A 15,441-nucleotide genomic window follows, 5' to 3' on the forward strand; every position below is an offset into this window, starting at 1 on the left:
TCTCTGGCTCTCTTGCATGCCTGTTATTTATAAAACATATCCAATATTTAAAAGTTATACTTAACAACATATACTTTTATTGTCCTTGAACTACATTTGTAGGATTTGGGGACTCCGGAAGAGACTTCACAGATTTTCTGATCCACTTGCTTCATTTTGAAGAAAAGGAGATTGTTTCTTTTTGAGTGTGTGTGTGTGTGTGTGTGTGTGTGTTTGGATACTATATACATAATATGTAAAGCACCAATTTATGTATCATTTTGCATATATCTAACAAACTAGCAGATTCTAAAAATTTTTGAGTGGGATAGAAATAGTAAGCATCAATATCAGCCAGGCAAATTTACTGATTTTAACAATAATTTAATGAAAAAGTTGAGACCATTCTGTTTTTTTATAAATTATAAGAACTTGGGTAAGAGTCCTGAAAGATCAGCAATAAAATTCAAAGAGATCTAAAATGAGGATAAAAATGGAGTAGTAGTTTTCAGTAGTCTTATGATTCTATCTGAATTGTGTACCCTCATTGAAGTCTTCACCCCAATACCTCAGAATCTGACTGTATTTGGAGATAGGGTCTTAGTGAGGTAATTAAGTTAAACAGAGTCCATCATAGTGAGCTTTCATCTAATACAACTGTCTCATAAAAAAAGGAGATAACACTCCCAGACAGACACACATGGAGGGAGGGCCACGTTGGAAAATGGTCATCTACAAACCAAGGAGAGATGCCTCCAAGGAAAACAATTTTGTCAATTCTTTGATCTTGGACTTTTGGACTTCAGAATTGTGAGAGAATAAATTTCTGTCATTTATGCCACCCATTCTGTGGCACTTCGTGATGGTAGCCCTAGCACAATGTGATACCCAGGGCTCATAAAAATGCGATGCCCAGGGCTGCAGGTGACCAAATGACATGACTGCCATCTTCATTATGGTGAACACCATAGTTCTGTTGTTGGGACATAAGATTCTATAAACTGTATACAGTTCAGATACTCTGTGACAGTTTCTCAGCTCATAGTTCCATACAAAGACACACATTCTAGATGTCTAAACAGGAGTGAAAAACATTAAAATTCTACTTAGGTCTCTTCAAACACACATAAAGTGACTCAATATTTATAACACATGGCGTTTCCTTTCAAACCTCTTTTCTCATCTAAAAGCCTCCCTTGTCATAGCAGCTAGTCAAATTTCTTTCTCTCTCCTCTCTTTTATGAACTTCCCAAACTCTCTCTCTCAGCCAGTGCTTATTGGCTTTGCCTTTCTTAGTGCCTCCTCTTTCATCCTCAGCATCTCTCCAGATTTTCCAATAGATCAGTCAAACCTCTTTTCTCTTACCCACTCCACCCATCTCTTTAAAAGGCCAAGGAGCTGACCCAGCCAAGAAAGAACTTTCCTTGACTGAAAGATGGAGAGGAGAGGCTGTGTACAGACATCACTTTTTTTTTGCCTGTCAAAACTCTTTTTGGCAGCTGTTTCACATTGTTGCCGATATTAAGTTTGCAGTAAATTAAAATGTTTCCAAGTTTAAGTGTTAAGTGAAATCATCTCTATTCTATAGTCAGGTCTTTCCTTTTTCACATTAAATGCAAAACTTTTCATTTCTTTCTAAGTGTCATCTTTTGGCCCAGTGTTCCAAAATTCCAGGATCTTTTTGAATCTTTTTTTCCTTTCATCTAACACTTAGACATTATTTCTAGTCCTATGAATTTAAAAGCATGGGACCACCAGCTGGGAATGAGTCAGCAATACAGTGTGGCTGTTTTCATAGAGCTGACTGTGATAGTGAAATATATTAATAGGTCTATGACATCCAAGAGCTAGGAAAGTATCCCTCTGCTAAACTTAGAATTGGTCACACCCTGAAAGTATTGTGCCAAGTTTGGGCACTGACATTTTAACGTATGTGTGAAATGCCAGGGAGGGTTTGAGAGTAGAATAACAAAAATGAATCAAAAAATGAAATGAAATGTGGTTAAAGGAGTTGAGATTATTGAAACAAAAAAATAAGTTTTACATATTTCCGTAAAGCCTCTATAAACAATGCCTTGACCGATTGTTTTTCAGTTTCTCAGGGAGTCCGGGACAAAACCAGAGGACATGGCCTTCAGAAAGCGGGAGACAACACAAAGGTCTAACGACAGAAGACTGCTTGTGCAGTGCCTCAGTATAATAACAACCAGCATGAAACACTTGATAAAACACAGTGAACAATTATTCGTCATCTCAGAGTAAGGAAGGCTTTTCAAAGACTCACATAAAACTCAAGCCATAAAGTAAAAAATACATATACATGTAAAACTTCCATTAGGAAACTAATAAAACTAGAAAGTTTAAAAAGTCAAAGAGTAGATAATATGCAAAGTCCTAATTTCTTCAATGCACATAAGAACTGCATAATTCAATAAAAAAGACTAATAACCCAATAAGAAAATGTACAGAGAATTCAAAGAAAAAGTTTCTATTAAGATAAATGCAAATGACTAATAAAAATAGTAAATGTTATTCAACCTCACTAATGAAGAAGTATGTGTTATAACTGGAATTAGATATACATGTGAAAGTCCTGTTAAAATGCAAAGTTGGAAAAGTTTGACCATACCCAGATTTGTTAAGAGTATAAGTAGGTAGTAGTATGAATTGGTATAATCTTCTTGGAGAGTAATTTGGCAATATTGAAAATACCTATAAAAATTTTAAATATTTACACCCTTTGATCCAACCATTATATTCCTAATAATTGATTATACAGATATTCTTGCATAAGTACAGAAAGATAAAGACACAATTGCAATGTTGTTATAGAAAAAATACCCAAATGCCAATCAGTTAGAAATAATTTCAGTAAATTATGGCTCATATATAATATGAAATTCTAAGCATCCATTTTATATTCCTTTGCATTCCTAGCCACACAAAAATGGGAAGATGTCTTAGATGTACAAGGGGGAAACTCAGAAAATCCCAAAATTATCTTCTGAAGGGCAGGCCCCTTGTAGCACAGGCTTCCACAGCTAAGTGAGTATTCTAGGAACCCATCTCTAATAGTGTACCAGCAAGCATTGTTGTGAGAGGCTGAGGTCGGCTTCAGTGAATTTTTTTGATGAGTGAATTCTTTCAATGAGTTTGCCCATTTCAGGATGGGTGATTTATGAGCGCATGTGCCCACATCGTGCTGAGTGTTCAGCAGTTTTTGACCAAAAACATAATGACCCTTATGCCCCACCCTCCTTATTCACCTGATCTTTCCCCAAGTGGTTTTCTTTGTTTCCCCAACGGAAAAAGTCCTCAAAGGGAAAAATGTTGCTGATATGGAAGAGGTGAAACAAACAAACAAAAAAAAGGCAGAAACACTAAAAGGCATCAAAACTGACAAGTTCAAAAACTGGAGCAGTGGAAAAATTCTCAGGAGGTGTACTGCATCAAGTGGAGGGTACTTTGAAGGTGACTGAAGTCTAAATATGTAAGAATAAATACACAATTTTTATAAATAAATTCTGTTTTTGGGTCTCCCTCATATTGTTAGATGAAAAACACATTGTAGAAAACATTATGCATAGTATGATCCCATTTGTGGAAAACTGTATATACACAATATATGTAAGGCTGCACACTAGACTGGTGGGCAGGCTGATGTACCACAAACAAGAGAATGGAGAATTCTCCTCTCTCAAAATGGATCAGTTTAAGAGACAGTATTGGAGTTAGTTTCTTCAGTTCTATTTGTTCTATTGCAGAGAACTCATCAGTCAGCAAGTACCACTCAGGCACACAAAGTTTCTAACCAAATCAGTTTTTTAGTGATTTCTTAAATCTGAACAGAGAAAATGACCAGATAGTTGGGGAATGCTTCCAATAAGAAGACTGAAACAAAGAAATTACAAACACATATACATATACACAAACACCAAAAATAACAACAATAACAATTCAGAAGCAACACGTGAAGAAGGAAAAAAATTAAAAAGTCATTAATAGCTTCAGTTTTCATGACATACAAAATAATTTCCTTTTATTTAAAAACATAAAAAATAAGAAAGAGAAAAATAGGAACTTTTATGGATAATAAACCATCGTGGAAAAATTCAGTGGAAGAGTTAGGAGATAGTTGAGGAAATCTCTCAGAAAACAACACAGAAAGCAAGTGATGTTAAACAGGAAGGAGGCAGGCTACGGCCCACTCCCAGCCACATGGTTGGAAGCTTGACTAGATTGTTAAGCCTCAGAAGAAACTCATCTATTGTAGGCCTAGACTGGGTTGCTGCCTTTAAAAATAAGGGAAGGTGGGCAAATATCAACAGCAACACAACATGGAATTTCCAGAGAGGCTTTATTTTAAAACTTTATAAAGAATGAGAACCACATGGACGTCTGTCTACAAGGGAGATTGAACTGGCCTGAGCTGGAGGGAAAGGGTAATGAGTGTCTAACCTGTAACTAATGCCAGGTCTTGTATGAGCATGAGCGACAGCCCTTTCCTGATTAACTACATGGACCAACAATTCCCAGAAGAGCTCCGGAAAAACTCTAAGCAGGGAAATGTCAATACTGAGCTGTGGTATTTGTGACCAGCGTGGCAACACAGAAGCTATGTAGTGTCTGTGTTTTTTATGGTCACCTGGCGGTATATGGACGAGGGTCTTCTGGCCCCTGGGCACTGACTGGCTATGTTTAGTTTGATTTCACTGATGGAGGTGAAGGGCTGAGGAAGAGCAGGCAAACCCAGTGGGCTGACTTCATCAGTCTCACATTCGGTTTTTCCCCAGTACTGAAGACCCTGAGAGTGTGTCAGCTCTGGCACCATCTACACCATGTCAGTCTTCATGCTCTCAGGCACCCTCATCTTTGACTGTGGCACCAATGTTGCCATTGTGTCCACATTGTGTCCATTGTCCTTGAACATGGCCATCTTTGCTTCTGCCTACCTTGACACATGCCTGTTCCAGTTCCTGCATGCCTTCACCATGGTGACATTTGGCATGTAGATTTTTACCCTGTGGCCGGTGTTATAGAAGACACTGAGGCATGTACTCCCTGCAGCTATATGGGTGGGAGTCACTTTCTTTTTGCATTTAAGAGGCCTGTGTCCATCAATGCTGTAGAAACCAGCCTTTCGCCCTTCCACTGGTGTTCATCTCCTGTCTCTTCCCTTTTTACCTCATTTGCCTGCAGCTTTAAAATTTTTTAAAATTAATTTTAGAGAGAGGGGAAGGGAAGGAGAAAGAGTGGGAGAGAAACATCAATGTGTGGTTGCTTCTCATGTGTCCCGTAACGGAGGACCTGGCCTGTAACCCAGACATGTGCCCTAACTGGGAATCAAACCGAGATCCTTTGATTCACAGGCCCATGGTCAATCCACTGAGCTACACCAGCCAGGGCGCCTATATCTTTTTAAAGAAAACATTCATGGGCCTTGGAAAGAGGCTGAGATCAAAGAAGACTTGTCCAGCTTCCTCAGGTAAGTTAGGGACCTCCATTTTGTTATTATGGTAAGCTGATAGAATAGCTTCCAAACAGGGTAAGATTTGAAAGAAGAGTTATGTTCTGGAAGCAGCAAATTGCTGTAGGTGGTGATGCGGACCCTGGCCAGCAGGATCCACGTGTTGTAGCCCCAATGAACAAATACACATGGACTACAGAAGTCCTGTGGAGAAAAAGGGATGGCATAGCCACTCCCTAAGTAAGAGAGAGGGCCCTGACCCCTGCCTGGACAAAATTTTATTGCTTTTCTGGGTACATTATATGAGGATGGTCCTCATTTACTATGCACAGGTTTGCTACAGGTGATTACCTTTTACAGATAACAAAGGAAAGAATGTTGCTAATTACTTCAAAGAGAAGGATGTTGCAGATCAAAGAGAATAGTGGTTGAACTGGTTGCACTCCATACTTGGGGGGTTTAGCTCAGATTTTAGGAAGTTACAGTAAGTACTTTCTGCCTCAATCCAGGGTGAGGGAGTTTTAGCAAAAGCAAATCTCATAGTAGTCTAGGTATAATGCAGGCCCGAATCCCCACAGGAGAACCTATCCATGGGTGTGGGTCCTGTGTGCTGGACCTTGCTCCCCACTGACCTTTCCAGGTCTGGGCTGGGCTACATTCCCATGCCAAGCAGAACAGTTCCCTACAGGATGGGAGAACTGAGATCAAAAGAAAAAGTTAACCAAAGGCTTGGGTGATGAAGATGCTTATCCTTTTGTTATCTGGTGGATAAAAAAAGCTTTCTGGGCCCCTCATGGATAATTGCCTCCCATTATTAGTCACTGTAACAAATAAAATGGTGTCATTTCTATTTATTAAAAATAACAATATATCCAAAAGAAGAAGAAAAAAAACACAAGAAGATAAGAATGTCAGTCCATCAAGGCCAATACCTGAATAATAAAAGTTCCAAAAAAAAAGAGAGAAAAAAATGGAGGATGGCAATGATCACAGAAATATAAAATTTACAAAGAATGAAAGGATACAACTTTTCAAACAGAAAGAGCATAAAGAACATAATAAATGACCAGCACACTGAATGGGTAAAGACCCATACCAAGCATATTCAGTTTTGGGTTTCTATGGGAAAATGCCCTGTAGTAGGATTGTTGGGTCCTTCTTTGTCTCTTGTTATAGCCTTTGTTTAAAAGTCTATTTTGTCTCATATAATTATTGCTATCTCAGCTTTTGTTTATTTGTTTCCATTTATACAAAATATCTTTTTCTAACCCTTTACTTTCAGTCTGTGTATGAAGTGAGTCTCTTATTGTAGAATTCCAAGCATAAAAAGTTTTAAGAATCAGAATGGCAGATATGTCAACACCATATCATGAAAGCAAAAACAATGAAACAGGCCTTTAAAAATCTGAGGAAAAAATATTTGCAATGTTGAGTTATTTATCTAAACTACCAATCAAGTGATTGTAGTTTATAATAAAGGCATTTTCAGTTATTCATGAGCACAAAAAATTTACCTTCCATGCAAAGTTTTTCACGAAGTTACTCAACAATGCTTCATCAGAGGTTGTAAAGCAAGAAAATGTATTGGGATTCAGGAAATAAGAGATCCGAGATAGAAAAGAAGTGAAAGGACTTTCCAGAAATGGAAAGAAAGCTAGATTCAGTTCTAGTTCGCATAGGAGTAACATGATGGAGTACTCTAAAAGGAATATTGTAAAAGAGAGAGGGAGAGAAGAGGAGGAAGAGGAGAAGGAGGAGGAGGAGGAAGAGGAAGAGGAAGAGGAAGAGGAAGAAGAAGAAGAAGAAGAAGAAGAAGAAGAAGAAGAAGAAGAAGAAGAAGAAGAAGAAGAAGAAGAGAAAAACAGAAATCAAACAAAAGCTGTTGATGTAGTTATACTGATTTAGGTTTTATAGCTCTGTTGGAAGGTTTGGGATCAATACTGAGCAAATAGCAAAAAACACAGGCAATTACTGACTCTAGAAAAAAATAAAGTGGTGGCAAAAGTGAAATGCAATATATGGTGTATTAAGTAACTAAGCATGAACAATGTTGATATTACTTATTTTTTACAGCTTGTTTTTAAAAAATTTGTAGTGAAATACACATAACAAAATTTACCATTTTAACCATTTTTAAGTGTACAGTGCAGTGGTACTAAGTACATTCACATCATTGAGTAATTTTTTATTTGAAATAATTTTTGTTTTCAATTACAGCTGATATACAATATTATATTAGTTTCTGGTGTATAAAACAATAATTGGGCATCATAGAACTTACTAAGTGATCACCTGATAAATCTAGTGCCCCTCCGACACTGTACATAGTTATTACGATATTATTGACCATAGTCCCTATTTTGTACTTTACATCCCTGTGACTACTCTGTATAACTACCAATTTGTATTTTTTAATCCCTTTACCTTTTTCCACCCATCCCCCCAACACCCTTCCACCTGGCAACCGTCAAAATATTTTCTGTATCTATGAGTCTGTTTCTGCTTTGCTTGTTTGTTTATTTTGTTTTTTATATTCCACATATAAGTGAAATTGTATGGCATTTGTCTTCCTCTGTCTGACTTATTTCACTCAGCCAATATCCTCTCAGTCCATCCATGTTGTCTAGATGGCAAGATTTCATTCTTTTTTTTATGGCTGAGTCATATTCCATTATAATAATTGCCACTTCTTTATCCAATTCACCTTTTGATAGACATATAGGTTGCTTCCATATCGTAGCTATTTTAAATAATGCTGTAATAAACATATGGATGTATATGTCTTTTTAATTTAGTGTTTTGGGTTTCTATGGGAAAATGCCCTGTAGAAGGATTGTTGGGTCCTTCTTTGTCTCTTGTTATAGCCTTTGTTTAAAAGTCTATTTTGTCTCATATAATTATTGCTATCTCAGCTTTTGTTTATTTGTTTCCATTTATACAAAATATCTTTTTCTAACCCTTTACTTTCAGTCTGTGTATGAAGTGAGTCTCTTATAGACAGTATATATAAGTGTCTTCTTTTGTTACCCATTCAGCCTCCATAAGTCATTTAATTGGAACATTTAATTCCAATTAATTACTTACCTATCAACAAGTAATTGTTGATAGATATATATTCATTGACATTTTATTTTATTTTTTTATCTTTTTCTTCTTCTCCTCCTCTTTTTTCTTCCTAAAGACTTCCAGATGTGTCTTGGTGTCTTGGTGTGGGCCCCTTTGGGGACTCTCTGTGCTTTCTGGTCTTGTATATCTATTTCCTTCACCAGGTTAGGGAAGTTTTCCACTAGTATTTTTTCACATAGGTTCAATTCCTTGCTGTCTCTTCTCCTTCTGGCACCCCTATGATGCCAGTGTTGGTAGGCTTCAAGTGGTCCCAGAGGGCTCTTATGCTATCCTCATTTTTATTGAATTCTTTCTTATCTTTGTTGTTCTCATTGGGTGTTTTCTGCTTTCTTACCTTGCAAATCTCTGATTTGATCTGCTGCTTCATCTACTTCACTGTTGATTCTCTCTAATGTATTCTGCATTTCTGACTGCTTCCTTTTATGTTTTCTATCTACATTTTTATGTTTTCTATCTCATGGTTGAAGTTTTGTTTTTTTAAGTATATTTCATTGATTATGCTATTACATAATTGTCCTGCTTCTCTCCTTTTATCCCCTTTTGCCCTACAACCACCCTCTCACCAGTATTCCCTCCCACCCCTCAGTTCAAGTCTATAGGTTGTAAATATAAGTTCTTTGGCTTCTCCATTTTCTATACTATTCTTAACCTCCTCCTGTCTATTTTGTACCTACCATTTTTGCTTTTTATTCCCTATTCTCCCCGATTCCCCTCCCTGCTGATAACCCTCCATTTGATTTTCATTTATATACTGGATCCTTATAACCAGTGTTTTGGAACTCTGCTACTGATAGATTACTTGTCTCTTTTTTTTTTTTTTTAGTTTTTTTTTCTTGAGTTTTCTTCTGTTCTTTCATTTGGGACATGTGTCTTTGTCTCCTCATTTTGGCAGCCTTCCTGTGTTTGTTTCTATGTATTAGACAGAGATGCTACATCTCATGGTCTTGGTAGAGTGGCCTAATGTAGTAGGTATCCCATAGGGTCCAGTGGCATAGCTTCCCTATTCATCTAAGCTGGGCACTCTAGGTGTGCTTCCCATGTGGGCTTTGTATACCCTCCTGTTGTAGCTAAGACTTGACTACTGTTGACACCTCAATAGGAGGGTTTTACCCTCAGGTGGATTGGCTGCAAGGTCTGTCTGTAACTATGATTGAGATCAGCTGTGCATGGGCCATCCAACCCCAGGGAGCTGACTTACTTCAGTGGGCTCTGGTGTTTGCAGAGTCTACACCTTGAGTGTGTTGTCTACAGAGGTAGTTTGGTGATGCTCTGGCATCTGTCTGCTGGGTGTGTTGGCTCTGGGACCTCTTAGAAGGTGCAGGCCAAGGTCGTTCACCACCTGTACCCTGACCTGGGCCACTTGCCTGATCTACTTAGATGGCTGCTACTTGTGCTGGGCTTGGAGGTATCCAGGAGAGGCAAAAGTATGAATCAAGGCCAGCTACCACCAGTGCCAGGCCTAAGACCCCTTAGTGAGAGGCACAACACACATCAAGACCAGGTGCTGTTTGTTTGAGAGAGTTTAGAAAAGTTTCAAGCATGAGCTAAGACAGGCTATTTATATGGAAAAGCCACTGGAAAGGGCTGGGTGGGCCCACAAGTTAAGTGGAGCCAGGAGTCAGGGAATCATCAGGACAGGTTGAACAGTATTAGCCAGGTTGATGGAGACACAGACATGGCGCCTACCTACTGGCTGTGTTGAGAGAGGGCTCAGCACTTCTCCCTGGGAGAAAGTGGCCCCTGTAGGTCTTACCCTGATGCCAGACAATTTAACTCCTCCTCTTTTGTCCCTGGTGCCTTTGGAGCTGTTGCCCAGCCCCTTGCTCCTCAGGTGGGACCTCCTGAGCTGCAATAACTCTCCCAATTTATATCTACCACACATGGGTGTGGAACTAGCCCTTCTGTATTTTTGCCCTTCCTACCAGTCTTGACGTGGCTTCCTCATATTCTTAGTTGTAGGTCTTCCATTCAACTTGATTTCAGGTGGTTCTGAAGGATGGTTGTTCTGTAGTTTACTTGTAATTTTGATGTTGTTGTGGGAGGATGCTAGTACCTCATTTACCTACATCACCAACTTGACCAGAACTCCCTCATTAATATAATTTTAATGTAACACCAAATGACAATTTAGTAAACAGTGTCGTATAACTCCATGTAGAGGAAAATATGTGTATGCTTTGAGGTAAGAGTTCATGAGTTCAAAGTAATACATACAGAATGATACCATAAAAAAGTACAGTCTATATGCATAACCAAAAGAGTAAACCACGAAAGAACATGAACCAAAGTGTTACTAGTGAGTATTTTGGGATGGTTGAATTGTGGATGAGTCCCAGTTCTTTTTTGGTTGATCTGTATTTTTCATGGTCTTTTTTAAAAAACAAATAAGTATTACTTTTGAGATGAGAAAAAGAATAATCAAAACATACTTATATTCACAATATAAGGTATAGGTTTAATTTGGTCGAAGGAGGAGTTTAGTGAGGTAGTAGAAAGACTTAACCCTACAAGTAACTTTCCTGACATTTCTTTCTACAAGAATGCATGTGTGCTGGGAGAGGAAGGAGTCCAGAGGGAGAAGGTGGTGTGCTGAAAGGGCAGCTGCTGGAAGCTCCCAGAAAGAGGGGAGAGGACTCACGTCGATGTAACAGAATGATGGAAAGTTAAAAATAAATGTATTAAAACAAAATTAAGTCTCAGAAACTCTGGCACCTAGATGGGACTCTGCCTGGCTTTCAGTCAGGGCTGTGGAATCTTGTTGAAAGCTCATTAAGAGGGAGAAGAAGTGAAGTCACTGGGCCACACACTAGTGTAAATTCCAAGCAAAAAGAAGAAAGGAATAGAGGGACAAAAGAAAATAAAATATTGTTGGCAGTGGTGACTTTTATCATTAACGAAGCATGGGAAAAAAGGAATCTTATGCAACATATGCAAAACAACCAGTATTTCCTGCTGGAACCCTGCCCTTGGCAACATTTATATGATTTGGGAGGTCATAATTGGCCAATTATGGGAGGTCAATCAATTGGCCAAAATGTGATGGAGTAATTAACTTTCTTTTCCTACTGCTGTGGCTGTAGCCCGGCACATGTTCCTGATATCTCCTCACGAAACTTTGGATACATTTTCCCATAAAAATTGTACACATAAACTCATAGTTCTTTCCTTGGTTCAGTTCTTCTTGTGTCTTCAGCCTCTCTGAAGTGCCCTCAGCCAGCTACACCAGTTGCAATCCCCTGAAAATGCTATAGCAAAGGCCATTGGTTGCTATGGTCTCCCCTTTCTTTATTTTTAAGAGAATTTTGATTTTGTTGGAGGTGATTTTGTGCCCAGCTTAAAAACAATAAAAATAAATAAAAGGAAACCTTTGTTTCTCAGCTTCCTTTCTAATGTAAGGCAAAAAGAACCTCAAAGACCTAGCACCTGACATCTTTGAGTCACTACATCAATGTCAGCAACTGCTAGATTTCCTAGTATGTAGGAAGAATAAATAAATTTCACCTGTGTTTAAACCACTGTTATTTTTAAAAATTTTCAGTTAAATAGAGCCAAATGCGATCACTCCCTGCTTTACATTTTTGCACCCTATTTCCCCTGCCTGGTATGTTATTCTTCTACCTGTGTAGCAGATGAACTACAACACTCCAAGACTCATCTGAAGGGATTGCTTCCTTGTCAAGCTTTACATTTCCTCTGCAAACTTAGATAGTTACATATTCTTCTGCACCCCCTAACACTTTGTATAAATGTTTGGCATTTATTGCAAACCTTTAAAAATATCTGTGTATTGATATGTCTCTGTTACTTGACAATAAAGTTCTTCAGAGCAGGGCTGAGTTGTATGTGCTTTGCATCTTCTTGCACAGTCACAGATCCATGCAGGGGCTCAATAACTATCAGTTAAATGAATGTTGAATAAACTGAGACTACCTTGAGAACCCAAAGTACTTGTTAATTTCCTGATTGTAATTTTGTTCTCCCAAATGTAAATGTGATATATAATGTTGCCTTCTGTGTCATAGACTTTAGCATCATCTAAAATACTGAAATGAACTATGTGGGTGGTCACTAACCCAAGCAATATTAACTGATAATTATATAAATAAAATAAAACTTTTAAAGTCTGAATTAGGCAGAAAAGGAAGGAAACAAATGTTTATTTAGCACTTATGTGCAAAGAATTGTGTTTTGGGGCTTATCTCATTTACCAAAGTAATTCTACAAGATAGGTATTAATTTCACTTAGAAAAAGAAACTGAAGATACAGATACTAAGTAACATGCCCAAGGTCAAAGCTAATAAGAGGCATAGCCAGAAAATGCTTTCTGACTTCAAGTCTAGTGATTTTTTTCTACTCTATTAAGCTGTTCTCATGTCAGACTAAGGAAATGAACTTTAAAAGGTAGGCTAGTGTTGCATTATTCCTGTCTCTAATCTTCCCCATTCCAATCCCACCAACACCTTGTGGTTGAATTCATCTACTTGGAACACAATTCTAATTATGACATTCATCTGGATAGAAACATTAAATGGTTTTCTATAGTCCAGTGAGATAAGACCCCAATCTGTGCTCTATTTCAACCAAGTAATTGTGTCCTAGCCAGACTCTGTCTGTCCCTTTGTTAACACTATTCCTGAAGCCTGGACACAACTTACTACATCAGTGACATATTTAAGTCTTGTCTACTGACAGAGACTTTGCTCAAATTTTGTTTCTACCACCAAGTCTTTCCCAATTCATACCATTGTTGTGAATATTCTTTTTCTCTTGATTCCTACTTCTCTCATATCACTTTTCTCATTTAATTTTACTTTGTTAACTGCTTTTTTCCTCTTCTGCACTAGGTAATAAGCTCCTGAAGACAGAACCATCCACTTTCATTTTTGAACCCCTCTTAGTGTCTAGTAGGGAATCATAGCAGGTGTTCCATAAGTAAATGAATGGTAAAATGTCCAAATAATGACACCTTGCCCATCACTCCTTTTTTGTTCTCTACTTTCCCTTCATATGTGATGTTGCCTTAATTTCAAACATGAGTGAAAGTAGGCTTCAGCATTATACTTTCAAATTTTTAAGTAAGTCTATCTCACCCCTCTCTATTTCTCCTCATCCACATCATGTATTATGATAAAAGAACATTGAATAAAATCATACATTTAAATATTCAGCAGCTAAAGAAGTTAAGAGTCAGCGCATTATTCTGAAATAGAAAGTTTAAGATTTATTTACTTTTCACAATATCAAAAATATAGTGCCTTTTAAATAGTTCAGACCCATACAATTTCTTTAAGTTCATATGGCCACTTGACATCCTGTGGTCTATAAATAATGTAGAATGACTAACACACACACACACACACACACACACACACACAAAAAAAACCAAACCCAAAAATCCACCCCCCAAAACAAAACCCCCAAATTTTATCTACTTATTCAGAAAAGAATGCACCTGAGAAGGTGATCATGAAGATGCAAATCCAAATCGTTCTAGAAATTTCTTTCAGAATTTTTTTTAAAAGCAAACCTAAACATGTTGGGCACCAAACTCTGACAAGTAGGTGACAAGACCCAGAGTGAGCTGGAAAACAGAGCTCCAGTCTTTCACTGCTGCAAATGCCAAAAAACAGAGAGAGAGAGAGAGAGAGAGAGAGAGAGAGAGAGATCTTACTAACACCAGAAACTTGAGTTGCCAGATACCCAGTCAACTGACTCACTGAAAAATTTAGAAAAGTTTGCTGCCCGAATACCACAGAATGCTAGCACCTCCAGCACACTGCAGTCAGCAATGATGTCTAAGCCTCAGTGCTACATTAGGCTAGAGCTGGGGTTGGGTGTACTAACCTATAAATCAGAGTTTCTCAACCATAGTGCATGTTATAATCACAAGAGATAAAAACAGTGACCAAGAGAAGGGAGAAAGGAGAATTATTGTTTAATGGGTATAGGGTTCTAGGTTGGGATGAGTTAAAGGTTTATCAATGAATATATGTATGTGCCTTAAAGGTTAGTCAAGTAGCGTGTAGAAAATGCCAAAGGAATTTGGGGGAAGAATGATTACAAAAGGTCAATGTATATGGTAAAACTTCAGAATGGACATAGTTTTGAGCTGTGCTTTAAAGATAATGTAGCATGCAGATAAAAGGTGGAGAAAGGAGAATACAGTTTAAGTAGAAAACATTACATGAATTAGAGGGGCAGAAACACATGTGTCCCATGTGGGGAATCCGGGCATGAAGAATGGAGGGCTCCTTCAAAAAGTGGTACAAGAAAAGGCTGGAAATGAAACTGGTGACATATTATGAGAAGGTTAAATTTCAGGCTGAGGAATTCGATCTTATTCTGAAATCAGAAGACAGCTATTAAAAATATTTTGGGTTGTATTAGTGGTATAAATCTTTCAAAAAACAGCAGTATTTTTTAAAGATTTATTAACATTGTGGAGAACTGACTGGAAGGTGGATGGACCCATGTGGTGGAAAGAGCAATTAAAGGATCTCAGCAATTATGTAATTCTAAGGCAACAGGGGGCTTAACAAGATGGGCAGTGGTGACATTAAAACATGAGAACAGATTTTAGCCACATAAGACATCTGGGTAAGGTGGTGTATGGTGATGGATGTATACTTGTTAAAAGGAAAATACGACATATGCCCTACTAAAGGAAAGATCAAAGCAGGAAAATACGTTTAAAGACCTTATTCTATTCCTACATGCTGAAGTTTTTCATTTTTATGACCCAGCATGTTTCTTTTAAATGCTGTGTAAAAGCAGATCTGTTTAATGCACACTGAGTCAGGCAGAGGTGCTAGCGAAAGCTGGTTCTTCTTTCACCCTGTGCTCTCCTGCTGGCCAGTGTTTTGGCCAG

The 15,441-nt window shown here is 38.0% G+C and overlaps 1 pseudogene; it reads left to right on the top strand.

Annotated features, from left to right (window-relative positions):
• LOC119053453 (phosphatidylinositol N-acetylglucosaminyltransferase subunit C-like) overlaps nt 1-13,421 on the top strand; it is a 54,520-nt pseudogene extending 41,099 nt beyond the window's left edge.
• Nucleotides 13,422-15,441: the final 2,020 nt, after the last annotated feature.

This window comes from Artibeus jamaicensis, unplaced genomic scaffold, assembly GCF_021234435.1.
Source record: "Artibeus jamaicensis isolate MK-2021 breed Jamaican fruit bat unplaced genomic scaffold, CSHL_Jam_final contig_548, whole genome shotgun sequence".
Classification (NCBI taxonomy): Eukaryota; Metazoa; Chordata; class Mammalia; order Chiroptera; family Phyllostomidae; genus Artibeus; species Artibeus jamaicensis.